Source organism: Dermacentor silvarum, chromosome 8, assembly GCF_013339745.2.
Source record: "Dermacentor silvarum isolate Dsil-2018 chromosome 8, BIME_Dsil_1.4, whole genome shotgun sequence".
NCBI classification, from domain to species: domain Eukaryota; kingdom Metazoa; phylum Arthropoda; class Arachnida; order Ixodida; family Ixodidae; genus Dermacentor; species Dermacentor silvarum.
The window spans coordinates 89475792-89503291 of NC_051161.1; the positions used below are offsets into that span (position 1 = coordinate 89475792).

General features: G+C 46.2%; 1 pseudogene; it reads left to right on the forward strand.

Annotated features, from left to right (window-relative positions):
• The window catches only part of LOC119462265 (antifreeze protein Maxi-like), a 39671-nt pseudogene that overhangs the window by 5738 nt on the left and 6433 nt on the right, over positions 1 to 27500 (forward strand).

Genomic DNA, 27500 nt, shown 5'->3' on the forward strand with positions numbered 1-27500 from the left:
TATTCCTACAGGAAAATAAAGTCAGATCCGATGAAATATAGTGACCTGCAATTTTATTCTTACAATCTTAAAGTATTTTTTTACTTACTGCTGCTTTATTCTCGCTCAAATTTAGCAGTAGTATCGCATTTCTTGGTCCGCGTCATGCAGAAAGACTCATTGAAGCCGTTGCTTGCCTCGTTCACCCAGAGAAATCAACAACCAGCTTTGCGTTTGACCCTCGCCATTGCAGAAGCGAGCTACAGTGTCACGGAGCAGCTTCTCCTCATGTGTATGACTAAAAGAACGAATAAACCGACAAACTAACAGAACCAACTGCTTTATGGTTTGATGCGGACGATGAAATGCAAACTGGTTGGGAAAATTGAGCGAGAGCATTATATAGAGGTAATCTATGTGGGTGATATGCAAAAACGGTCGTGTAGGGTGATTTAGAGAGAGAGAGAGAATAAAACTTTGTTGAGAAAAGGAAAAAAAAAGAAGGAAAATGTGGGTGGAGCCCCTAGTCTAGGGCCCCACTAGGTTGAGTGCTCGCTGGGCTTGGTCCATAAGAGCCAGCTGGCTATCCTGTTCCTTGTCCGCAAACCATGCCTCCCACTTAAGCCGATTTAGGTGCACGTTAACTAATCGCAGGTGGTCATCAAGTTTGTATGACAACGAGGCTGCATACCCATTTTGAAATGCCAGCAGACCTTTAACGGGTTAAATACCCAGAGTGTCCAGTAGTCGGCTCTCGTTACGACAGGCCGACGCATGCGAGGTCAGGGCCTCAGCAAGCAAAGCGGGAAAGCGCGTGCGAACCGTCACTGCTCGCATGGCTGCACACACGCGATAAGATAAAAACGGCGAGAAAAGTCGTTCCTGGAAACGTTGCACTGAAGATTTCTCCTTGGCGGCGATGGGCGATAACGGTCCTCTTGTGGAACCCCACGCGAGGCGGCGTCGGTTCGCCGCAAGGCGCGGCTCCGTTTGCGCCGCGAAGGTAGTTGGCTTACGGTGCTTCAGTAAGATGCTCACTTGGGTTAGTTATACTACGTTTCATACTTAGCACGCAACGACGCTGAAGGTGTGCTCAAGTAGCGTGTTTCTGGAACTTGTGATCAATCCGCACGTTTCGTATAGCGAACTTGCGTTTAGTCTGTGACGTCTGTTTCGGAACAGCTTCTTCGTATACTATATTCACTGTAAACCGAATTGCACCCCTTACGGTTCCTTATGGATGTAAATCAGTCTATAAGTCACACTCCTACACACGTAAGGGTCTAAGGGTGCGAGTTATAGACAGAAAACACCCTTAAAGGTGCAAATTTGTTTATATATAGAGTGTAAGCACAGCGGATGAAAGTGATGTTGTGTCACATCATGTATCGCTTGAGTATGCTGGTTCCAATTTTAACCTTAACCAAGCTAATTTAATTATCATGCTAGAATCACTCCAAAGCTGTTCCTCCAGATTTATTCTCTCTAACTACTCCTACCATACCATACCAGTGCTACCGCTCTCAAAACACAACTTCATCTTCCTGCACTCGCCTCTCGTCGTACGATATACAGATAGCACGCCTCTGCCTTTTTCACAAGTTATTCTATTCTCATCACCAAACAACGATTTCATTCGACCTGCGCATCGCGTATCACGCAGCAGCCATCACAATTAACGCCTTTTATCCTCCACGAGCCAGCACCAGGACACACCAAAAACCTTTTTTCTTACGCACTGCCCAAGACTAGAACGACCTTCCTGTCGGCATAGCTTCGAGAAAGGATCACATCCAATTCAAGTCCGCCATCGAAGAACATCTTGTCATGTAACCCACTTCTGCTGTACTCATGCCCACCCCTCATGTAATGCGTCACATCGAGGCCTTTGAGGTGCAATAAATAATAAATAAATAAATAAATAAATAAATAATAAATAAATAAATAAATAAATAAATAAATAAATATGAAAAAATAGCTCACGTTATACCTGTTTCTGGTATGCGACACGCTAGAGAGAGAGAGAGAGCAAGGAGAGGAAAGGCAGGGATGTAAACCAGAAGAGCGTCCGGTTTGCTACCCTGCACTAGGGGTAAGGGAAAGGGGGAATCGAAAGAGAAAAATTGGGAGAGAATGAGTACTGAGTACACGTGGGACGATGTACAGGGACACTATAGGCGGTCTCTTAAACCGGTGCACTTCAAATACTGTACTAATGCACGCATCGCTTTTTGTGCCAGTGACGGGTGTAGCCACGGTCCGAGTATCTTTGACTCAGAGAACGGTCTCGAGTCCAGCCGGTTTAATGAATGAATAAACGAACAATGACAATGACAATGACAATGACTTTATTTCCAACAAACATTGTTGGGGGTCCTCCAGGCGAAAAGCTGTGACATACAGCTTGAATGTGCCTGAAGGCCCTCACATGGCAGCAGTAAGTCCCCTATCGGCATACGTACAACATATCAACACTCATTTGTTAGGATGAACAATTACAATGTAGCAGAAAAAAAGGAACATGTAAAGCAACATTCATCTTTTCAGACAGTTATATAGCTTTTATAATAAAAAAAATGAATTACGCTAAGTGAACAACAAAGCTAAGACGCATTTTGTATTATACATCCGAAATAATGTCTATCAAACTTAAAAAACAAGCACAACAATCAATATGTCTAGGATGCACCACATTATGATACATTGGATTATGAAACACAGCGCAAAATACAGTAAAGAATGTAAAAAAGAAATCACTTTTTGCTTTGTTTATTGTTTGTTCAGTCCAGTTTACAAAAATATGCTCTAATTTGTTTTCTAGTCAAGGTACTTACGATAACATTTTCTTTCCCTAATTTGTTTAACAGTGCAGGTAGGGTGTGTCTTAGTGACTGCAGGAGATAATTTGTGCGCCTGTATGGTACTAACCACCTGTCTTGGCTGCGGGTACGCGCGTCACTTTCTTCGCGTTCAAGTCGTGATGTTTTATCACGACTTGAAACAACTTTATTTGTCAGGATTAAAACCCTGCAGGATCTGTGGGGGTGGGAGGCGACAGAGACATCTACTCGTGGTGGAGCCCCATCAACTCCACGGCCCAGCACAGGACGTCGTCCTGCAGACCAGGCTGGGAGCTGCCTAGGGCAGGCCCCTCCCCCCCCCCCCCCCCCCCCCCACACACACACACACAGCTCCACACTCTTAAGGCGGGGGGGGGGGGGAGGGGGGTGGTCGGGGCATTCTAGAAGTATGTGGTTATAGTTAGCATAATGGGCTGTGCAACGATAGCAGCCGGGATCGAGAAATTGGTCGGGGTATAGTTTATTTAGGAGTGACGGAGTAGTGATGGCGTGTGTCTGCAGTTGTCTCCATAAGATTTCCAATTCCCTCGAGTGGGGAGGAGCGAGAGGGGGTAAAGTGCGTCGAGATGACGTGTAGTGTTGGCAGATGTCGTGATATGTAATGAGTCTATCACGCGAGGCGCCGGCCTCAGCCTCCCCTTGTGTTGTCCGTGTCCGGTTCCTGAAACCTCGGGCACAGGCATGGGCGGCTTCGTTGCCTGGCAGGCCCTCGTGAGCAGGAGCCCAAATGAGTGTAACTTCTGATTGAACTACTGACTTGCGTGCGATGATTCCAGCCAGTCTGCCGATACACCCGGCTCCATAGTTGTACACGGCTGATTTAGAATCGCTGATGAGAGTGGCGGCTGAGGGGATAGTGAGAGCCAGCGCTATGGCTGCCTCTTCTGCCTCCTCTGAGAAAGGGTTGCATATAGAGGCCGCAGCCACCAGCTGGCCTTGTGGAGTTACTGCCGTGATAGCGAATTTATGGGGGTTTGAGGGGTATTCTGCGGCGTCTACGTATAGCGTGCCGGGTAGTTTATCGTAGTGGAGGTGCAACGCTCGCACATGAGCTACTCTCCGGATGTGGTTATATTGTGGGTGCATGTTCCGGGGAAGCGGTGGTACATACAATTTGATTCGGAGCTCACTCCGCAGAGGAATTTTGCGTGTAGATTGGAAGGGAGGGTTAATATCAAAGCTGTCAAGTATGCATCTTCCGGTAGTGGATTTTGCGAGTCTGTAATACTATGCATTGAGGTGGGCTTCAATTGACTCTGATACTGTGTTATGTGCCCCAGTGGCAAGAAATCGTTCCGTAGATGTTCTCATGGGTAACCCTAGGGCAAATTTGTGAACCTTGCAGATAGTCTATTGATTTCTTCCTCCTCCCGTTTAGTGAGAGTGAGGTAGGGCACAGTATATGTTATATGAGCGATTACGAAAGCTTGAACGAGTTGGAGTAGTTCTCTTTCTCGCAGGCCCCCTCCCTTGTTTGATACTGTGCCAATTAGTCTAATTGTCTGATCAACAGATTGCCTGAGCCTCTGAATTATAGTTGTGTTTTGCCTATTTTTCTGTATGGTGAGACCTAAGATCCGAATGTTGTCAACGATAGGAATGGGAGTGCCATCTAGGGTGGTATGAATTCGAGTCATATGTTTTTCGGCTCGTTTGTGTGAGGGGAGAAGCAGGAGCTCTGATTTGGTTGGAGCGCACGTCAGGTTGAGCTGCCGCGCGCATTCGTTGATCCGGTTTGTGGCTTTCTGCAAGAGTTCCTGCAGCTCCGCGTCCGAACCGCCGCCCCTGGTGCATATGGTGATGTCGGCCGCATAGAGGGCAAATGATATCTCTGGGATTGCCTGAAGTTCGCGCGCGATGTTTAACACCGCGACGTTAAAGAGGAAGGGGGATAGCACTGAACCTTGGGGCGTTCCAAAGATGCCCAGGTTGAATTCCGAAGGATGTTCTGTACCCATGTGAATCGTGGCTGTTCTATCTTTAGGAAAGTTGGAGATATAATTATAAGTACGCTCTTCAATGTCTAGTCCATTAAGTTCTTCAATATGGCTGCATGGCTAACGTTATTGAAGGCCCCACGAAGGTCAAGTGCGTTTAAAGTTGTCCTGAGAGAGAGAGAGGCGTTGCACGTCGTAGCGAGACAGGTACACAATAGGTGCTCGATGGTTTCCTCGCACACACAGGAGTCGCACATCGGGCTTTCGGCCATTCCCATACGATAAGAGTAAGCGTGCGTGAACGCCACTCCCAGCCACAAGCGGCACAGCAAGGTTGTTTCGCCGCGGGAAAGGCTAGATGGCAGTTGTAGACGTAGCAAGGGGTCCAACTTATACAATCGGCAATTGAAGGCACTTGAACGCCATAAAGCTTGTGACTTTTTGCGTGCAAGCAGACGAAGTTCCCTGGCAGTGTCCGTCCTCGCCAAAAGTATTGTACGCGTCTGGGTGTCTGGGTGGGCAAATCGGGCAGCCCTGTCAGCAATGTCGTTGCCGATGATGCCACAGTGAGCAGGAATCAACTTGAAGACTATATGCTGTGCCCTGTTTCCAGAGCATGGTGATGTACTTCCCTGATGTCGGATATCATCTGCTCGTAAGTTCTGTGATGTAAGGCTGACTTGATACTGCGAAGGGCTGCCCACTCACAGAATATGACCCATTTCTGTGTCGGCTCTTCGGTGACGTAGGTCACAGCTGCATGTACGGAGGGCTGCAAGTTCTACCGACGTAGATGTAGTCATATGTGATAATTTGAATTTAACTGCTATTTGCTTGACTGGAACGACGAATTCGGCAGTTGAGCTGGTAGGTGAGGTCGAACCGTCGGTATATATATGTATGTAGTCATGATATGTCTGGTGCACTAATAGGAGCGTCAGTTGCTTCAGAGGCAGCGATGGATGTTTGGCCTTCTTGGTGATTCCGGGAATAGTAGTCGTGATGGCGAACGCAGGCGCTGATTTGCCGAGGCTGTCCAAGGAGTGCGGTAGCGCCAACATGCCATTCCTCTCGTTCTGTAGTGAATAGTTGTCTATGCCCGACGTCTTTTGTGTAATAACTTCTTCGTAGTGGCACCTGTAACGTATATACAAATATCAGGCCCCCCAAGCCACACGTGGTTTTCAGACGTAGCTTACTTAAGCACGGCATTAAATTCACAAATGTATCGACCAAGCTTGTAGTCCAAATGCGGCGAAAGTGCGCATTAATTATCAATGCATAACTAGTGGTTATGCTGATTGAACTAGCACTTATGCAAGACCAAGTAACCTAACTGTTCGTCCTCCTTGGGCATTGACTCAGCGGAGCATGTTTGCCAGAAGTCAGAAGCCGTAACTCATAGAAACCTCAGAACGAAGGACGTGCGACGCTTGCCAGATAGCAGAAGACCTGGAAACTGAGGTGTGACGTCATGCTAGTGAGTTGAACTCCTGTAAAGATTAGACATTTGTAGCCTAGTGCTTACTTGTCAACGTAGGCGCAGACTAGAATAAATGTTAGACACGGTCGTCAGCGCTGTTGGCGACATCGCAACGTACTCTAACGTTGCGTTTAACCAAAACGTGCGCGACACACCGCAGTGACCGACTGTGTCCCACTGATTTCCAGGCGTAAACCTGTAGACATCAGAAAGATCGCCGCAAGGCTATGTTGTGGCTTCTTTTTAAAATTTTTCCTTCTTTTTTCTTTCTTGTTAATTTCTTATAATTTCTTTTTATTTAATTATTTTTTTGTTGTTGAAGGCAATTCGCGCTCTGGACGAATGCTTTTAGGTACAGCGTTAAAAGGTGTAACCACCATATCAGTCGTTCCCGTGGATGTGTTCTACTACAGTTAAACCTCTATTTAATGAAACCAATGGGACTCAACAATTATCTCATTAAATCGAGAACTCCGTTGCATCGGCAACAGTGGGAACGCTCATGCAAGTAACATTTAACCCTTTAAGGCCCAGTGATTCCAAATGGAATCATCAATTTTGTAGCTCAGTGGGCAACCCCGGGTTAAAAGAAAAAGTTTGTTCTTACGCTACAACTCGTATTTAGCCCTTGCTCTGCATATGCTGGCAAGCTGGTAGACTTAAGGAAGTGCTGTCACCTCTGAACGAAAAAAATAAAAGAATCGCTTGCACTGTTCCTGCCATTAGCTGAGATCCCCTCTTCTTTTCACCGTGCAGAGGTACGACAATTATTTTATTTTTGCCTCGAACATTTCGATTTGAACTATCAGGTGCTATGCGATCCCTTCGCAGTAAATTTATTCGGCAAAGAGTATTTGCTGGTACCGGAGATCTTTGCGAATCTTGATGATTCCAAATGGAATCATTGGGACGTAGCGGCCCCGACTACTCACGCGATACATTTTCGATTGACGTTACCTCACTGACTAAATCGCGTGTTTGTTCGCGCTTAAACGGCGTTTGCATGCCGTACTTGGCCATGTTTTGGGCGCGTGTTACCTGATGGATCATTATCACGTCAGGAGCCTGTATTATTGGTGGAGCCTTGCTCAGCTTTTTGTGATTTTATGCTGTTGATATGAGCTTATGCCGTGTAGATAAACTTTTTGGGGGGAAATCCCTGCGTAATACGAAAACAATTTCTTTCGGAACAGATGGCGACTAATCAGTGCATGCGAGTTTTATTGGAAGAAGAAAGAAGTCGCGAAGCTTGTGCTGAATCCCTCGAGGTGACATTGATTCGTCCGATGAAAAAGAAGTCATTGCGCAAAATATAAAAAATAAAGAATGTGCTCTTACTCCCGCATTCGGTGCAAGAAGTGTGGCACACTCCTCTGCCTCAGCAAACAAAAAAAAAAATGCTTCAAAGAATTTCATATAAAATAGACTTTTCACGTATTGCTTGGAACGACGCATTTCAAGTCCACCAAGTCCCACTGATTCCAATTGGAATCATTTAATAATTTTTGATTGAAAAGTGTGAGCACATTTTTTTATTTTTTTAACTACCACGATCATGCACATCTGAAATTGTAAAGACCAATTTTTTACAATGATCAGAAATAATTTGGGCCTGAAAGGGTTAAGAGCAAAAATAACGTTTGCTTTTATTTGCCTTTACGCTTGTGGTAGTAAGAGAGCTAATTCAGCATGTTTTGTGTTCCTTCATGGAAAGCCTTGTTAACATGTCAATGGCGTCCGTGACATGATATTAAACCCGGCCAATGCTTATTTTACCATATATTACCCATCTTTCCCACAAACGCTCTTTTAAATCGGGCGGGACATTGAAGTCACTGTGTTGCTTCGAGGTTTTCAACGAATTAGGCTCTATAAAATTGTGTTATATAAGCACCTCGTTATAAAAAAAATTGTACCTTGAATTGTCGTTTTCCGGTATACGTTTGCACCATAATACACCTGCCCATACAAGTCTTCAGAACACCTGAAAGGTGGAAATGTCATATAATACCTCGCCAACCAGGAGCATAAATTGCCATTGAGGTATAGATAGTGCTTTTAGGTGCGACGCACCTTATGCGCCCGGGCTGTAGGCGTCTCCTGTCGTAATCGTCGTCGTCGTAGTAGCAGTCACGGTAAGCAAGCGGCTCGTGCTCGCGCTCGACACGCGCTCGTGCCACAGCTCCCGCGTTCGTCGTCGTCGTCGTCTTCCACAGCTGGCTGCGTTGGCGCTCATCATTCCAGAGTAGAATTTCACTTCTCTTCTGTCGTCGTAATGGGGAGGCCGCGTTTACGGGGTTATGAGCCATTGCTGAAGGCAGTATGACCCCATTAGTGGTGCATCACTGCATGCTTCGCACTTCCCCAGGTTTCACGTTAGTGCAGCTGCATTTCGCTCAATGGGCCATTTGACGCTTACGCATAACTGTGCGGGACGCGTTTCTTTCGAGCTCCTAGAACTTTTTGAATGTTTGGGTTTCTGATAACAAGCGATACGGTTCGTGAAGAACTGATTTTTAGTATACGCCTGGCTGGATTTTTCAGAGGAAGCTTTGCCCCGAAGCCAACACCGATTTCTTCGTTCAAATAGGTGTAAAACTCAGAAATACTTTTTTTAGACATCCGCTGGAAGGATATGAATGACATTTGTTGCATTGGAGAGAGTTAAATTCTAGCAACTCTATAGGAAGCAATATTTTTGTTTAGGACGTCGAATGTTTTACAACAACTGCCGAAGATCGCTAGCTGTAAAATAAGAATGGGACGAAGTTTAGAAGTCTATAAGAGTGCACTATAAAATAGATGTCGCAGTTCTGTAAACTACATCCGCTCTGGCATATAAAGCGGACAAATTCGATATATGAATTTACAGATTATGTAAAAAATGTTACACTGTTTACAATGCTTTCGCAAAACTCTCGCTCACCAATCAGCGGTGTACTTGAGAGATGTGTATATATATATCAATTTCGCCTGCTTTGGGTGGATTTTTAGGTGCAGTTTAGAAATTGTGTTCTTTTTTTTTATTGCTGAGTTACATAGTTGCAAAGTTGATACTCGACTTTTCTGAAGTTTTCCCATTTTCACAGATTTTTTGAAAAATATTTACACACTAAGTAAAAAATCGCCTGCTTACAGTTACTAGATCTCAACTTATATTAAATGCAACGAAACTGATTAAATTTAGTGCGGTGGTTGCCAAAAAGAAAAACGATTTCTCCGTTCCTATGTATAGCTTCCTCTTAGGTCGCGAAGTATTTGGAATTTCTCGTACTATTTGAATTCCTAGAACTTTCGCGGGCAAGAGTATGCGTTTGCACTACACACTAAGAGTGTTTTATTGGAGTTGAGGAGGCCGTCGACAGCTTATCAAAATCGTGCTGTAGCCTCTTGTCACTGCGATCAAGCTTTGGCATTAACAAATCGGCCCACTGGCGTGGCGTCTCTAAGTATGGTTTCTATCCGTGCCCGCAGGGGGGTGACGGGAAAAGAAAAAGACGATAAGCTGTTCCTCCGCCGCTCATCACAAACAGTAGCTTGACGTGCGCACCACTTGATGCGTAGCTATTTCTGGGCAAGTGTCAGCTAGATATTTAAGGAGATTTTTCTACCCAGCTCCGGGAGCACCACAATGAATTCACAAGGACTCCGCCGGCTCTAGGCTGTGGCAGCATCGCGCGCTTTTGACAGCTCCGCTTGACAGGGGAACTTGCTATGGCCTTCCCTGCCTGTTGCAACCGCCGACTGTTTTCTTTCTTTTTCTTCTTTCGTTATATTTATTTCCCTTTTATTCCTTTCTCCGAATTGATGTCTTGACAGAAAAAAGTTGAAATACAGAAGAAAAAAAAATCTTTGGTGTGATTCGTCGAAGATTGCTCTCTCAACGTTTCACCTCCGAAAGTAGGTCGACTGACATACGTCACACGTCGTCGCTGACGGCTTGCGAAAAAGATCAAGAGGTGGCAAGAGGTTCGTACGTATTTTGAGAAAAAGGAAGAAAGGGCGTGCAGATGAAGAAGTCTGCCTTCTTTGTGGAAGGCGTTTCGCAAGCATCCCATGTGTGTGTGCGTGTCTGTGTGTGTCGCAATAGAGAAATCGCAACGAATGAGAAACGGAGGGCGCGACAAAGTGGAAAGAAAAGGGGGTGGGGGCTTGCCCCATGCGTCTGCAGACACTCGTTTGCTCGGAGATTGCCATTTCTGAAAGAGACGTGCTACATGCTTCTCCACACATTGAACGACGACAGCAACAAACAAAGAATGAATATAAATTCCGAAGTCCGCGATGCTATGCCAGAGAAGCCGAAGGGAGTAGGCTTGCTCGCTCGTATATACGGCTCGAGTCCTTGCGCAAAGTGAACGATAAGTGGAAACGTCCAAGGCCCCAATTTCGTGCGGGCTCGTGTCTCGTTGTGCGCGGGGACCGTTCTGGTAACACAGAAGGCGCCGACCTCGGTCGACGCGCGCAGCACGCCTCGCGTCGTCCTCCCTCGACGTTAAAGGAGAGAAAGCAAGCGCCTTCGCTCGCCGAACGCAGCTCTGAAAGTACATATATACGTGGTACACAGCTCGCGAGGAACGAAGAAAAAGCTGTCCCCGGGGATGCCCGGACATGGGGCGAGCCGCCGCATTCAGTGGGTTTGACACGAGCTCGTCGGAAAGCTACCGAAAGAGTCGACACGGTCTGTGCGGGGTTGCGAGGAGTAAATTGAAGCACCAATGGAGTGGAGCACGCTTCTCCGCAGGGCGCGCGTGCTAGCAGGAGCGTGCGCCCAGTAGTCGCGGCGGAGGCCACTGGGTGGTCTTTTGTGAGGGTCTCTTGTGGCTGAGACAAAAAGGAAGTGTCTTGTTTGCAGCTGCCGGCGGCTTTAAATAGGTTGAAGGCTCATTTTGTTAGAGCTGACGTTTGTCAAAACACGCCAGTGGAGTGTTTTGAATAGGGCCCATCTGCTCAGGACTGCAGCGCCATAGAATTTTTTTTTTTTTGCTTTACTGGTGTTGAAATACGATGGTCCTGGACAAAAACAACGCGAAGGCCATTTTCGGCCAATTTTGTGGACACTGAGTCCGTATTTACAAAACGGCCTTACGCTAACACTCGCAGGCCGTTCGCAAGAACAGGAACGGCTTATACAGCAGACCTAATCTTAAGGAGGACAAGCATCAAAGATGATACACTTCTTACGAGTGTACATCTTCGTAAATTTGGCCTCAATTGTAAAAACCAATTTTCCTGAGCCTGTATTCTTTCTTTTCTTTTTCTTCTTTCAAACTTCGTGTATAGATCACCTAGCTAACTCGCACCATAAAGCTACATACCGCTAAAGTCTAGTTGGAGATGTGGGCTTTATTTATTCTCAGTATTTCGCTAAAATAGCAGGCGTGTCGCTTGTAAATAACGTTGTCTTGTGCTATGGAAACGGCATCTAAAAGATAACAATAAGTGGTTATATGGTGCGCAACATCAGTTATCGACCGGGGTTTGTGTGTGGTCTAAACAGATACTATCATCGGGTGGTAAAATCTCGATTATGCTCCTTGAATCAACGCTACTATGCCAATGTATACTCTCGCAAATACAGGGGAAATCATGTGTGTCCGCTACGCGTATTAGTACAGGCAGTGATATTAGACAATTTGTATGTGTATACAATGTGTAACAACAGAAGAGTTCTTTGTTTTACCTATAGTGTGTATGGTTTTCCACATTACGGTAACCTGTGCTGTTAATTGTTACTAATATCAATAAACTTCCCTCAGTAGTAGCATACGGTTGGTCTAAGTATTGCGAAAGCTGTTCACATGCCTGACTATAAATAACATGTAATCTGCACGTAATCATTGCCACCGCGAGGGCCTCGTAACGTTCTTATTCGTTCAAATTATTTTTTTTCTAATCACCGAACTTCTCCTGTTTATCAGATTCGGCATGATTTGAAATTCCGATGGTGTAAGGCGAAATATTCAGGATGCGCTGGATTATTACTTACTCATGCTAGAAAGAAGACACCCATGACAATGTCTATTTTGCGCCCATCCTTCGCACCGCATTCGAGCGCGGTTCGAGCGACGAAACGATGGTGTCTATACAACGCGTCTCCAATACATCCTGGAATCAAGTACTACGCCAAGAATTTTTACGTGATTTGTTCGATGAATGGACGTGATTCCGAGGGTTCCGGGGCAGTCATCCTTCTTCGATGTTGAAGGTATACGCTCGGCACTGGTGGTGAACCGCGTGCTTTTCCAATATCACCATCAAAGCCCCCCCCCAGCACGATCGATTGGAGTCTCTACATCGGAAAGGTCTCGGGACAGCTCTTGTTGTGCCAAAGACAGCTGCTAGTGACAATGTTTTGCACAAGTCACCGTCGTCCTATCTCCGGCTCCTTGCATGACAACGTCGGCTCTTGCAAGTGTGCCGCCTCAGTGAGACTCGGGCAGGAAGAGCGCTTCCCCAGAGACTTCGCGGAGACGGACGGAATCTTGCGTCTTTGGGGCACTCCACACACTTCGGGTACTTAGCCTGCAATTTACTAAAAAAAATTAGACAGCCAGAAACCATCGTGGTTATATGAGAGTGCGGAATGTCAACTTACTAGTCCGCATATTCGCACCAAGCGCCTTAATTAAACCTGTAGCAGGGGCAAAATCTTTGGTGGTAGAAAACCTCGACAGAATGTATGACAGTCATCTGCAGTTGTAAACCGACGGTTCTGTTGACAAAGAGAATGGAGCTAGCACAGCGGCGTACGTGTTATACCGAACCTCAATGTCACATGGGCTGCCGGATTTGACCACGTCGTGTCTTCTACGGCGTGTAAAATTGTGTCGCCATTGCAACAGCCTTGTGGAAACAGAATTCCTGTAAGCCTCAGCCTCTATTTCTCTTTTCAGACAGCAAGGCTGCCCTGTAACTATTACTGCGCTGGTTGCCCCTTCACAAGTGCAATCAGCGTGCGTTGCATGCTGGTAAATAGTTACAGAAAGTCGGATTTGCCAACGTGTTCCAGTGGGTACCTGCCAATATCGGCGAAGTATGCAACGAGGCCGCTGACAGTCTGGCGCGCAAAGGGCTGCAACTCAAGCGAAGGCTCCCCAGGACGCTAGAAGAGACACGAAGAAGGCCATCTTAAGACATTTCTGTTCTTTGTGCTCTCTACCGCAGCAACCTTGTGCGATTAAATGACTTAACAAAAATGATACCACACTCCTATATCGAACTCTCACAGGGTCAGCGCAAACTCCAGCTTGGCGGTGCAAGACATGACTTGGGCCATCATCGTCGTGTGTGCATTGTCAAGCTCTTGGTGACATTCAACATTACATACTAAAGTGTCCTGATTTTGAAGCAGAACATAAGAACGTAATAGATGAACTCGAGCGCAAGACGCCAAGACATTCAAATGCAAATGATGTTTCGTTCCCGCGAGGACATTGGATATTTAGGAGGGCGGGGCTTCGGCTCCTCCTAAAGTTCTTTCATGATACAGGGTTGGGAAGTGAATACTGAGCCGTATGGGTCATCGAGGTTCGGAAAACGCGCAACGTATTGGACTCCGTGTCAACATGCTTATGATACCTGGTTTTGTTAGTTGTACTGCGGTGTTTCAGACATATCGCGGTTGGCAGGTGACGTTCAGGCGGAGCAATTGCTAGGGATTGCCGGCAACTTTTGCAACGCTATATAGGTCCGCCTGCAGCAAACAACACCCCTCCTTCTTCTCTCATTTGGTGGCCGTGTGTGGCGCATTTGTCATTGTCGCACGGGCCCCTTAAACGCTCCACTAGGCCATTACCAAGGCCGCACTTGTTACTTCTGTACCAGGTGGTTTATATTTGGTACTTTGCGGGCCGTTCGGGCAAGCGCGTTCTTGCGGTGAGCTCTCATTCACTCTGCGTCTGCCGACTGCTTCCTCTGCAGGTGCTCTGCTGATTGATCAGTTCTCCGCCGTGCACGTGACCTCGCCTTCTATTTTCTTGGAATTCAGATTCGCCACTCGTTACCGGGCGTACACGTAAATTACGTGTTGCCAGTTTTAAACACACCTCAATTTTATGCTATAGTACGTGCTGATTCTCGCTGGCGCACAGCAAGTCTTCCCAAATCTAGAATAATTGTGGGCACAATGGCAGCATTACCACTCGGTCTGGTCCCCCCAGCCCGTCGCGCACGTTCGACTCGATTGTATTGGAGTCTGCCAGAGCGGCCCCCATTACGCCTATAGCCTTGTTCGCGACATAACGTGGCATCTGGGCTTGGGTGTGCTCTCCGAGCATCATCGACTGGAGTGGTGGGACGTCATCCGAACTTGGCGTGTCCGAACTGGCCCCTTCAAGAGTTCAAGTAGCATGCCATTGATATAAGATATTTTTAGGAGGCCCCACATGCTGGTTTCCGTGGTCTCAGAGTCAACTCTTTTATATTACATGCGGTAACTGCTCAGGTGGTAGCCTCAGGCGACGTCTAAATATTGCGGGAGTACTTTGTCTGTGGCGCAACCGGTGCGAGGCAGGTATTGCCGTGGGACAGCGTCGCCGTGGCCGGTGACAGCGTCACCGGCCACGGCGACGATGTAACCTAACCTTCGCGCTTCCGGGGCGGCTCTACTTCCAACTACTGTTGCTTTTGTCAGAACTGTTCTTTCTTGAGGAGGCGGCGTCTCGTCGGCAGGGGTCATGCAATTTCCTGTCGGTGGCTGATGGACGCGGCCGGCTTGTTTATTGGCCAGCCCGGTCTCTCGTATCCAGGCCATCAAAAGTACATCTATTGAATTCAGTGCACATACAGCGTAGTACATGTACTCGCGCTTTCTGCGGGCTCCAGTATGCAAATGAAATTCCTATAGGTACACCATCCTATGGCTTTACTGAATGAATAGGTTCACCTATAGGTTCACGAAGAGTGTCTGCATGCTTTGGCAAAAGGTGCAAAGGTGTTACATAAGCGCGCTTATAGCACTATATCGCAAAATCAGTATTGCACAAAATGGTGCAAAAGCGTGCTATATGGCTGTCCGAGCGAGTCGCTGACAGCCAGTACGTAGACCTGCGAAGAACCTCTTGCGGCCTGCGGGCAGCAGCTTTGGCTCCGCCTCAAAGCCTCGTATACAGCGTTGCAAAATTTTCTCGTTGCGTCCTCAATACTTGGCTCACACCCACGAGCGAGTTGGACGCAAGAGATAAAAACGACACATATCAAAAGAATAAATAAAAACAAAACAGGTATTGTCTCATTGTTTTTGTTTGTTTGTTCGATATTGTTTGTTTGTGTTCTGTTTTCCCCACGTCACCATTTGTTCCATTGGAGATGCTTATCGGGAAAAAAGTAATTCCTGGAAGTACAGTTGGTCTGCCCATATCATTCTTTTTCTTTTTGACTTTATAGTCATTTTTCATGTTCTCAGCGGTTAAGTATCCTGAGAGGAAAAAAAAAAGACAATCAAACGAGGAAACATTAAGTTACACATTGCCAGTAGAATTTGATTTGACATATCATAAACAAAGGAAAAGAAAAAAAAGAGGTGCGTCACGGTCGACGCCCCCAGCAGCGCAACCTTCCGGACTCATTAATGAAACGTATGGAGAGCTGTAACATAAGGATTCCGTGAAATGGCTGGCACTAAAGTTACACACGCCGCACGAAAATAGATTAATTTTGATGCCGGTAAAGTCAAGCCTCGATTACATGTCCAGAATTCTAGGAAGATTCTGCGGAGGGAGGTGGACCGGCAGCATGAAAGGAAAAGAAAAAAAAATATCTCCAAGATGCGCTTGTACTCTATATGGCGAATCCTTTTCTCACATCTTTCAATCAGGTTTCGACTGCACGATCACCTTTTTGTGTTGTTTTTGTTTTTGTTGCGGCACACGGAAAATTCAAGAATGTCGCCATTTCGATACCACGACGCGGAGATGTTGAGAGGGAACGGTGACCGCATAAGACGACAGGGGGCACTGTGCGAGTGGTTGTTCCTCGTGAAAAAAAAAAAAGTTGCTACACTAGGAAAGGAGATTATTTCAAAGAAGACCTGCAAGGGGGCGGCGAATTGCGTGTAAACGGCCGGGCCGCTTTTAAAAACTCCTTCCGCGCTCCAAGTCAGCTCCGCTTCGTGCTAACAAGGAAAGAAAGGGCGACGTGTCATCGATAACCCTGTTCGAAAAAAAAGTATTAGATGACGTCGACATGTGCGTCAAGATAGGGGCGAGCACAAACGATTCGGCTTGATAGGGCTGACGGGCTTTCAGAGTTGTGGGGCGGTTGTTGAGGAGGAAAGTGCAGTATGTACCAGAGGCTATATATGCGTCAGCGGCGCTCCATTTGTACTCGTCGAATATATTCTTTACACGACGCCATAAGAGAACGATTATATATAAAGCAGCGCGAACTGAAGAGATGAATTGAATACGATAAATATCCAGTGGGAATTGCCGATTTTATAGGAAGCTCTTTTCTGTGTTTTACTTTAGAGCAACCTTCAGCGCACGGTCCTGCAGGTCAGCGTTTTCCTATCGTGATCTACATCTCTTTAATTATCGTAAAGAGGCCGCAATACTGTTACTGCAATATAGAGTCAGCATATAAATCTTGTGTAGAACTCGTAGCCGACAATTTCTTCTGTGGTGTTTAAATAAATATATAAAGCTGCGGTATCAATCACATTAAAGCAGTAATATACTTTAAATATTATTTCCTACTTCTGCTCTTTTACGTAATCGTAGTTCAGTCTTCAGACTTCTTTATAATAAATTAAAAAAAAACGAGTTCCTACAGTGTCACCGCAGAACTATAGCATGTCGCAAAAATACAAACTTGTGATTAGAAAACTCAAAAGAAAGCAATGTTCTTAAAATTTTGTCTTTTGATATATTATTTGCAGTCCTCGTCGTACTTACGGGCTTTTTTGTCCTATTTGTATTTTGTAGTAATTATGAACAGTTCAGGAATTTTATGCATTTACAGTATAAGCAAATTGCGTTTGTTCATACAGTTATTCAATGTCCGGCCGGGTATTGGCTGATAATCTATTTTTTTACGCTCTTACGCGCTTTGTTTTCAATGACGCTAAAGCCGTCTCTTTACCATCTTGTCACGTGCCATGCAATCATATGGAAAGTCACTTCATTGCCTTGCAAAACAATTGATAATGCAATATTGCTCACAAGAAGCGGCAGCCACACAATATTATTACTTGCCCGCGGTAATTTTTAACGAATAAATTACGTTTATTATGCTCTTCCATGGCGAGCAATTTGTGGCACGGTTTACTTCCTCCTGCAGACCATCTTACCACCTCAGTCACATACAAGTCGAGTCAGAGTTTTCAACCGTCCTGCGACAAACTTGTCACCATCTGTAATATATGAGCAAATTAAGATCCAATTTTAAAGCAAGCTGATACCACAAAACAGCACAGAAATGCGTTGGAAGAGAGTCAGAAAAGCCCTCAAAGCGAGTAAGAACAGAAAGGAAAGAAATACGTGCCTTTAATAAATTGTAGGTAAAGTACTACGTGAATATTAAATACGTGGAGATAATTCAATCTCAATGTTGTCTGGAAACAAAATCGGAACAGTAAAGGTAACTTCACCACATTACATCTTTCCCCAACGGCGGCACATGCACACAACCGTACTTAATAAAAACGAAGCGAGAGATACGCATTCTGGTGTCTATTGCGAATATTGATAGTTCTAGAGACATGACCACATCTTAAGCCTGGTCAGCCGTACCAGCCTCGCATGTATAAAATTGAGCGTGTCGACATACGATTAGCAAACAGGTGTCTTGCGGTAAATATAGCCTTTTATCATTAGAGAACAATTTCCTGATCTTGCGTCACTACTTACAGGGCGCGATAATTGGCAAGCGGATAAAATCACTCGCCGTAACCGACTCAGTACACGTATAGGAAATCAAGTTTCACATACCTTACGCCAACATTGCACTCACAGTGGGCTAGTAGCGTATCACCTCTGATCTGCATAGTAATGTGAAATATTTGGCTGATTAGTTGTACATGATCTAAAATGTAAGAGCGCGAGTATGGACAAGGCCAAAACCTAAGATCAGACAAATACAAGCACGCTGACTTTCATCTGAGAATATATTTTACAAGAGAGGAAATATAAGGGTGGATCAAATGAAAACAAAACAATGCTCAGAAAACGATATGAACTATGCTTATTTAAACATAATCCCCTTGGACACTATTGGACACGCAAGAAAAGGACACTATCAGGAATTCTTCAAGCTGATACTCAGCTTCATCCAAGATACAAGATATTATACAAATCGGTTTCCACAATTCCGCAATTCCGGGTGTTTCGTTTTCATTTGAGCCACATTTATACATATACATATGACATTAGTATAAGCAAGAAGTACAGTGCACAGACTAAATGCCTATTCAAAAATGTCACTCGCTATCGCTCATACTGCATGCATGCACTTTTCCAAATGTACGACAGTTCTTCCTGTGATAAAGCGATAGGTGGTTTGATCACGCATGGTATCTTCCCATGCCATCTGAGAGAGAGAGAGAAATAACTTTATTTTGCCCAAAATGTGGTTAGAGGAAGGGGTAATGACTAGAAGCCTCCCCCGTCCCCCCTTTAGACGGCGGCCGGCAGCCCCTGAGCCGCGGCGGCGTCTTCAGCCATTTGGACTACTCTTGCTTGAACATCCGGGTCCGAGCTGAGCAACACGGTCTCCCATTGCTCCTAATTTCTTATTATTAAACTGGGTTGTTGTGGTTTTGAACAGTTATTGTTATATTGTTTCTTTGGGCATGCCCAGATTATGTGTTGAAGATCTGCTCGGTTCTTACAATGCTTACATATGTCTGTGTATACATCTGGGCGATAGTGACTGAAGGCAATGATGTTGGGGAAAGTGTTGGTTTGTATTAGCCGCCAAGCCACTGATTGCCACTTGTTTAATGAACAATGTGCTGCCGGATATCTAGCCCTGGCTAGTCTGTAATGATCAATGATTTCCCTAAAGGAAACCAGCCTATCTCTGCCCGACCGGCGGATTGCGAATGCGTCCGTGTTGGTGTTGGTGACGTCGTCTCGGTCTGCGAAACCTCGAGCCGCGTCATGCGCATTCGCGTTCCTTGGCAGGCCAGAGTGGGCTGGTGCCCAGATGATTTGTATTCCCCTAGCTCGGTCTCCGTGGAAACCAGCCTGGAGGATTTTTTGCGCCTTTGGCGAGATGCGTCCTTTAGCGTAATTTAATATGGCGGTCTTGGAATCACTTATTATAATTTTATATTTGGGAGAAGATGTCATTGCTAGTGCAATGGCGACCTCTTCTCCTACCTCTGGCGTTGTTGTTAGGATTGTGGCTGACTCAATCGCATGTCCTTGATTATTGACTACTGCCACTGCCATGGCATCTTGATGTTCGTAGTCGGCTGCGTCTACATAGAGCACATTTTTAGAATTACCAAACCTGCTTCCTAATGCTTTGGCTCTTTCTTTTCTTCGTTCTTCGTTGTGCGAAGGCTGCATGTGTTTGGGTAACGGGGGAATATGTGTCTCCTAATGTCCACAGGTATATCTGTTTTGATGTCAGTTCTGGGTTCATAGTTGATGCGCAGTGATTCCAGAATATGTCTCCCGGTTTGACTTTTGGAGAGCCTCTCCATCTGGGCAGTTCTGTGAGCTTCTATCACTTCTTCTATGGTGTTATGGAGCCCCAGCGCTTCAAAACGTTCATTCGAAGTGGAGACCGGGATCCCCAGAGCTTGCCATCTGAGATCCTTCAATGATTTCGCTATAGTGGGGTAGCCATGGTGCCTGCTGATCACAGGGGTTTCTTCGAACAAGGGTGTGGAACCCCACCATTCTTGCTTGTACATTTGTTATTTGTTTTCATTGTACAATAAGTACAGTGTGGCCCACTCTTAAACGCACACGCACGCACGCACGCACGCACGCACACACACACGCACACACACACGCACACACACACACACACACACACACACACACACACACGCGCACGCACGCACGCACGCACGCACACGCAGGCACGCACGCACGCACGCACACGCGCACACACGCACGCACGCACACACACACACACACACACACACACACACACACACACACACACACACACACACACAGACACACACACACACACACACACACACACACACACACACACACACACACACGCATGCATGCACGCACGAGTTTAGAGCACGTGCAATTTCGTTTTTTCATTTGGCAAGCGTACAAGCGCCCGACTTTGCAGCAGATGACCTGTGGTTGCGGCCTTTCTGGATACTTGTACAGTGCACTGACATAGCTTCATTCGCCACTTGCAGCTATAAGAGCACCAGCAAAATGAGAGCCGCAGATTGCACTGTTAAATTACCTTGAACAATGTATCGCGCTGTGCATATTTCTCGCTTGTAATAAAAATTTTCGTTTGAAAGCCAGTGCATTGCATTGGCTCTTCACTGTCTGTCCATGTCCAAAGTCCTATGTGTTGCTACATTCACATTAGAGCTTTTGCATTGTTCGTACGCTAACCGAATTCATGTTTACACGGACGGTTCCGTCTCGGAAAGTTCGGCGGGCGCCACTGTTGTACCATCTCGATCGGTCGTCATCATTAAGGTTCCGAACTGGCCGCTCTTCGCGCTGCTGTGGAATACATTGAAAAAGAACCACCTAGCAAATGGGAAATATTTTGTGACTCGAAAGCAGCCCTCCAAAGCATGCGAAGTTTACGACGTGGAAATCACGACCAACTGGTGTCCCAAGTCGACGAAGTTTTCTATTGCGTTTCTGAACGAGGACATGATATAATATTTCAGTGGCTGCCAAGACATTGTGGCATCGTTGGTGATCACCTCGCCGATGACGCTGCCCGACGTGCCCACGCTGGAGCACCGACACTCCTTATACCTTTATCGAGAGTAGACGCTGCAAGAGAGCTTCGCAATCTCGCGCGTACCATCACATTGAGTCACTGGAACACTCCGCAGAACTCTAACCATCGATTATATACAGCCTCGACCCATCACTGAAACTGCAATTACCAAGAAACTTTTTTTCCCGACGTGGCGCAACACTGCCGTGTCTGCTGTGGGTAGGAGTAGCCTTCACTAACTCCAACAACCATCGTATTGAAATGGCGGACTCACCCGTGCGGGCGAAGTGCAAGTGTGAAGAGACCATCGATCATCTTCTGTGCCACTGTGCTCGCTTCGATAAACAACGCCAGGCTGTCCAGTGTGCCTTGAACAGACTAGACGATAGGCCGTTTACCGAAGCAAAGGTCTTGGTGGCCTGGCCTCACAGTTCATCACATATAGAAAGCCATTCGAGCTCTTCAACATTACCTGAAGGCGACAGACTTGAGTGGCCGACTTCAGATGCGCTGCACCTGGCTTAGTGCATGTGAAAGTGCGATTAAGACTTGTGTCTCCTCTCTCTCCCTTTCTTTCATTCCCTCATCCCCCTCCCCACGTGTAGGGTAGCAAATTGGACAAAGTCTGGTTTACCTCCCTGCCCTTCCTTCCTCCCTTCTATCTCTTTCTCTCTCTACATTCCATGCGTTTGCGATAGTCCTACGTCAGCACCGATCGACGGAGATGCTGCCGCGGCTATCGCGGGGCGCCGATCGCTCTTATCTTTTTATCTGTACTCGCGTTAGCCGCTGTAGACACGGCGAAGAGCCAGCCGAAGCGTTGTTTACCGCCCACGCCGTATTATCCGCGAAGTGTTTACCAAGCCTATACGTCTAGTTCGATCATAACATAGACGCGCGCGCGTTGCCAATGCCTAAGCCCGTCGGCCGTGTTCCAAGAAACGCCTACCGATGAGGGAGAGGAGGAGGAGGATAATGAATGCCGTTGAGAAATGAAATTGATTTGAGCGTATAGGGCTAGATTAGGTTCTGGCCGCTTGTCGGCTTAAGCTCTGACACGCGAAAACATCGGTGCCGTAAGAGAAAGAGGAGACGAAGGAGAAGAAAGAAAACAATTCGTTAGAAGCACAGCGTTTGGCCAGAGTCCAAGGGACATTCGGTGAGACAGAATGTGTTGCCTTCGAAGTCATTTGCGAGGCTGACTTTGACGCCAACTTCAGATTTACACACCACGGTGTAAAATAAAAAAGGCAAAAAAAATACTGAAGCTGCGGTGGGTAGGTAATCAATCAATCAATCAATCAATCAATCAATCAATCAATCAATCAAATCAGTTGGTCGATCGGTTTTGCCGGCTGGTCAATTTTTATTTTCCTAAAGCACAAATGCAGCCATTTGGCAGCTTGACGAGCCCGCAGCTCCCATTGAACAACCTTAATTTGGCCAACGTTACAAGACAAACACACACAAAAAGAAAAAAAAAATGCGTGAATATCAGTCAGTTCTACAATCACTCACTTGCTGCACTCATTCGAAAAGAATCGCTCAAAGCCATAGTTGGAACACGCCGCATATAATGAGTATTTTCTTACATATAGCCTCTCCCCCGCCCTCCAGCGTAAGGTAGAAAGCCGAATTTCTTCCTCTCGTTAACCTCCTCGCCTTCTTCATTTCTATCGTCTCTCTCTTTCTCTCTCACTTTATTTTCAGCCTTCCTGGCGAACTCTGCGGCACCTATACTTAGCCCGTCGTTGGCCTTGGTCAAAATACGGCGAGCACCAATAGTGCAGGCGGCTTATTTGTACGAGACGAAAGCAATGGATTATTAATTTAGCACCCAGAGCGTTGGGCAAGATATATAAGATCGCGAAGATTGAAACAAGCAAATCTAGTAAGCAAGCGACAGCGGCATTAAGGAGAAAAGCAGTACTTATATGTACGTATGGAAAAGAAGAGAGAATAGCAAGAAGTAAAAAAAAAAAAAAAGAACAACAACGCCAAGAAAAATTGAGGAGTGGTGAGAAAACTGAGCAGGTTGCATTGTAGGTGCGATAGCCGCGAAGAGAGTTCTGAGAAGGAGGAAATAATGGCATACGCTAACGCGCTGGGCGTTTAGCCTATAAGGTCAAGCAGAAACAAAACGAGCCATAAAGATGCAAAGAAAGAGAGAGGCAAAACTGAAGTTAAATCCCCTCTTTGAGCACTCTGCCGGCGGCGGTATGGAAGAGAGTCACGGGCCGTTTGGCTGCTGTCCAGCTTAATCGTCTTCCAGGACGGGGCCGTAACCAAACAAGCGAGGAAATGGAGACCCCTGCGTTGCCGAGATGCGAAAGCGAGGGAGGATAAGCGCGACGGGGAGTTTGCAACGAAGATGTCTAGAAGATGTCCCAGCGGGAAGGCCAGACGAGCTGTTTTGATATGGCCCAGATGATGCCAACGTCCGCTCTGGGCCACGCCTCCGGTATACACGGTCGCATACATGCTACGTCGTTTTTGTCGCAACGGCGTGCAACAACGTGGTGGCGGTGGTGGTGAAATGTAGCACCAGGCGCGTTTTGCCTGGCGATCAGGGCCTGCAAATGCTCCGCCCGAGCGTCTCTTACAATATCGCTGCAGGGTCCATCAAACCAGTCTCTTAAGAATTCGATAAGGAGACGTGAAGTTTCTTTGCGGGCTATAACTGATGCTTCGCGGAATGCAAGCTGTTGCAGGCACTCATGCTGAAGGTCCTTTTTTTTTTTTTTTTTTTTTTTGCAGATTCTCCGGGAGAGCGCCCCTTTCATCATGGAATTTCGGGCACGACCACAGAAAGTGTTCAATGTCTCCTGTCTCGTCGCATGCCGTACAGTTTGGAGAATTCGCCTCGTCTTGAATAACGAACCCACCTCTGCCTCTATGTCGTGCAACAACGTGCTTTTTCGAGGGTAGGTGGAGGCCGAATCAAAAGGATGGCATTTCGAGGCTCACGTATACAACTGGTGTTACCGCGATGAAAAGTTATTGCCAGGCGCTTTGGCGCGAACAAGCTCACGGCCCCCTTCCCATGGTATCAGAAACTGACAAACTACGTCAATAGTAAATTCTCGCAGCCTCAAAAACACTTTCTTGTATATCGGGACGTACAGTTGTCCTGACCTACCGGACTTCCTTCCATTGTGACAGAAATTTTAGCAATGCGGTCTGTCGTTCTGTTGGCTCAACATTCGCGACGACTCCTGTCTTGACAGAAATTTTAGCAATGCGGTCTGTCGTTCTGTTGGCTCAACATTCGCGACGACTCTGTCTTAGCGACAATTTGTCTTGTAAGCCTGACGTCTTGCTGCTACTGTCGTTACGAGCCCTTAGGGCGAAACTGTGACATTTTTTGTCGCCGCAGGGCTACAGGTATTACATAAACCGCTGTCGCATTTTGAAAATTTTTCTGTCGTTTCTCAGCGGCATGTATTTATCATGATTCTGTGTGAACACAAGAAATAGATGTAAAGAGAAAGAAAAAGGTGAGGGGGGGGGGGGGGCAGGGAGCAATTGGAAACTAAGCAGGAAGTGGCACAACATGTGCATGCTTTAAAGGAAGAAGGGGAAAAGACAGCATTCGAAGAAAATGTAGAGAAGGAACAAGAAAAAGAAAGAAAAAAAAGAAGGAATGAAAACGAGACTACAAACGCTCGGCAGATGCACGGAACGTATACGGAGTCCTGAAAACCTGAGTAAATGGCAGCCAAGATTTCATGCTTGTGTTCCGGCCTATACTATATACGGTATTCTATCGACCACACAAAACGCACAAGTCGTTTTTAGCGCGTTTCAGCTGCGCTTACAGCGTGTACACCGTGGTCCATCAAGAAAACAGGTCGACGCTGCGCCAAAAATACGCCAATTAATCAATCAAGACTCTCTGTATCGATCATCTGAAGTGCAAAGCGGAGAGCGCGAGTAATGCAGCTGTCACCTGCGAAGCCTTCAACCGTTGAATTTGAATGAGCAATCGAATAAGAATTGACTAAGCTGCGAGCGCCTTAGTACAATTTTTTGAGAAATAAAAAATATCACAAAATATTCAGTCGTAACAATGCCAGCAACAGTCATTGCTGGCATTGTTATTATTAACAGGCATCCTTGATAACACGTTTATTGCGTCTTCGTGTTCATGTAGCATACGCGTCTGCGTACAAGACTGCTGTATTTAGAGCGCGGCACCCAAGAGGAACCCAATTCGCAAGCGCCCAACATCTGTGTGATCATCTTGGTTTTGTGAACATTTATGCTTTGTGAACTCACGCGTTGCGTGTGAACACTTTGGTTTTTTGAGTATTTATCCTATGTGAACTCTTCTGTTGCGCGAACATTTATTTATATTGCAGTTAACACTTAGTACGTGAACGTTCGTCCTTCTGTTTATCAGTCCAGTTTTGTGATTGTAGAAAACTTTCCGACGACAACTATCATGTAAGAGAAGAGAAGTAGCCGGCGCCAAATATAGGCACCAACCTCTCCTTAATTACATAAAAAAAGAGGCAATGTATGTAGAGAGGGCCTGCCGAAAAGGCTAGTACGCAGCTTATTGGACCTGTGTATGCTATAGTCGACTATAGTCGACTATAGACTATAGTCGGTGCACAATTGTCACGCGATGTCGTCAGTGGTCAGTGTGCGTACACACCTGAGAGCTGTTAGCCGTATACGCCCAAGCGTATTATTAGTTGTGAGCTCCTTGCTCCGACTTCGTAACTTTTTCTTGCCTAAGACTGCGAATGGCTGTCCTTCGAAGGATGAGTAACTTACCTTGAATGCAAGGTAGAAGCACCTTTAGAAAAAATAACTTTCACAACGCGAAAACACCGAACATTGCAAGGGACATGCGCGAAGCAGCACGTCCCCCTCCCCGTAAGTATATAGGAATATGCGGGATCGTAATTGTTTTCAGCTCTGCATGCTTCGACCTTCCTGCAGTCTCGTACAGTCGTTTCGATTCTCCATTGGCCTGGTCGTAAAGTCACCAACTCTTTCTCGCGGTTCGGGGCTGTTCCCACATGCATATCTGGTCGGCTCCTTTGGCAATGATACCGCAGCGTTTTGTTATTCAACCACGCCAAGCATTCCCTAACTTTTATATTTGCAGTCGGATTTTGCTCGTGCGGCGATAGTCTGGCTTGAAATACGACTAAGCGGCCAGCGGTACGTTTCGCCATAAGAGGCGGTACGCAAACACGAGCTTGCGACAGCGCAATGAGTGCACGCGCGTCAAGATAAGAGGTGGCATGAAGGAAAAATTAAGTATGTCGAAGGAAACTCGAGCGGACGCACCGCGACGCTTAGATATATTCATATTCAACAGATTAGATAGTAACACGTGTTTTTGCACGCTTGCAACTCGTGGGCGAAGGGCTATGAACCATCGATCACGACTGAACCGAGTGAGCTAACAGCGGGAAGTTTGTTGTGAATAACGCAACGTTATTTACATGCATGTGGCTTAAACCAGCTAGGGTTGGACGTTCGGCTTGTTGATATATGTCAGCACGCTTAGGTGTACATAGCGCACCCGATAGAGGAAACAAGAGACACGGTACCGGTTCAGCCTTTAAGTGTCGTCACACGTGAGCGACTGATAACGCTATATCTTCCAAATGTTCAGAAATAGCGCTATCAACTGTATAGGCGCCATATCAACGGCGCACTGTGGAACAGTACGAGCTGAACACAGCGCGTCAGTGCCAGCTGATTGATACGTTCTTGTCAAGACAGTCGGTAAGGTGAAATGTGTGCTGGGCAACTTGTAACCATAAGTGTTCAAATAGCGAATATCAGTCCCGAAGAGCGTGTGTTCGAGTGTTTCTTCCCGATTTTGATTAAGATTTGGTAAGGCGAATGATATGCATAGATATAATATTGGCGCCCGTTCTCAATATGCACGACGTAAAATAGCAGCTGATTTGATCAAGGAGAAGCGCCGAACCTCTCGCATGCAGTCGCCAGGGTCCTCTCCTGATTGGTTCTTTCCCCAGTTAGAACACCACGCGAACAGAAATTTTGAGCATTGCCAGAATGAAATGACCGAATTTTTCGCTGTAAAAGACTCAACAGATGTAAAGTGACATCAATGCGTATGGTCGTTTTGCAAGCTTTCGCCACAGAACGAAACTGGGCACGTTGTACACGTGATTCTAAAAGTAATATCAAGGTAAGAAACGGGGACAGTATAACAAAACAATAGCTTCATTTCGATCATGCGCATTTAAGCTCTCTAAGTCGACTTAGGTGCATCCGGACATTAGGCATATTGGCATTCTTCAATTCCCTCGGTCGTCGTTAATGCCCTCACGACATTGTTAAAATAGCAACAAAATCATG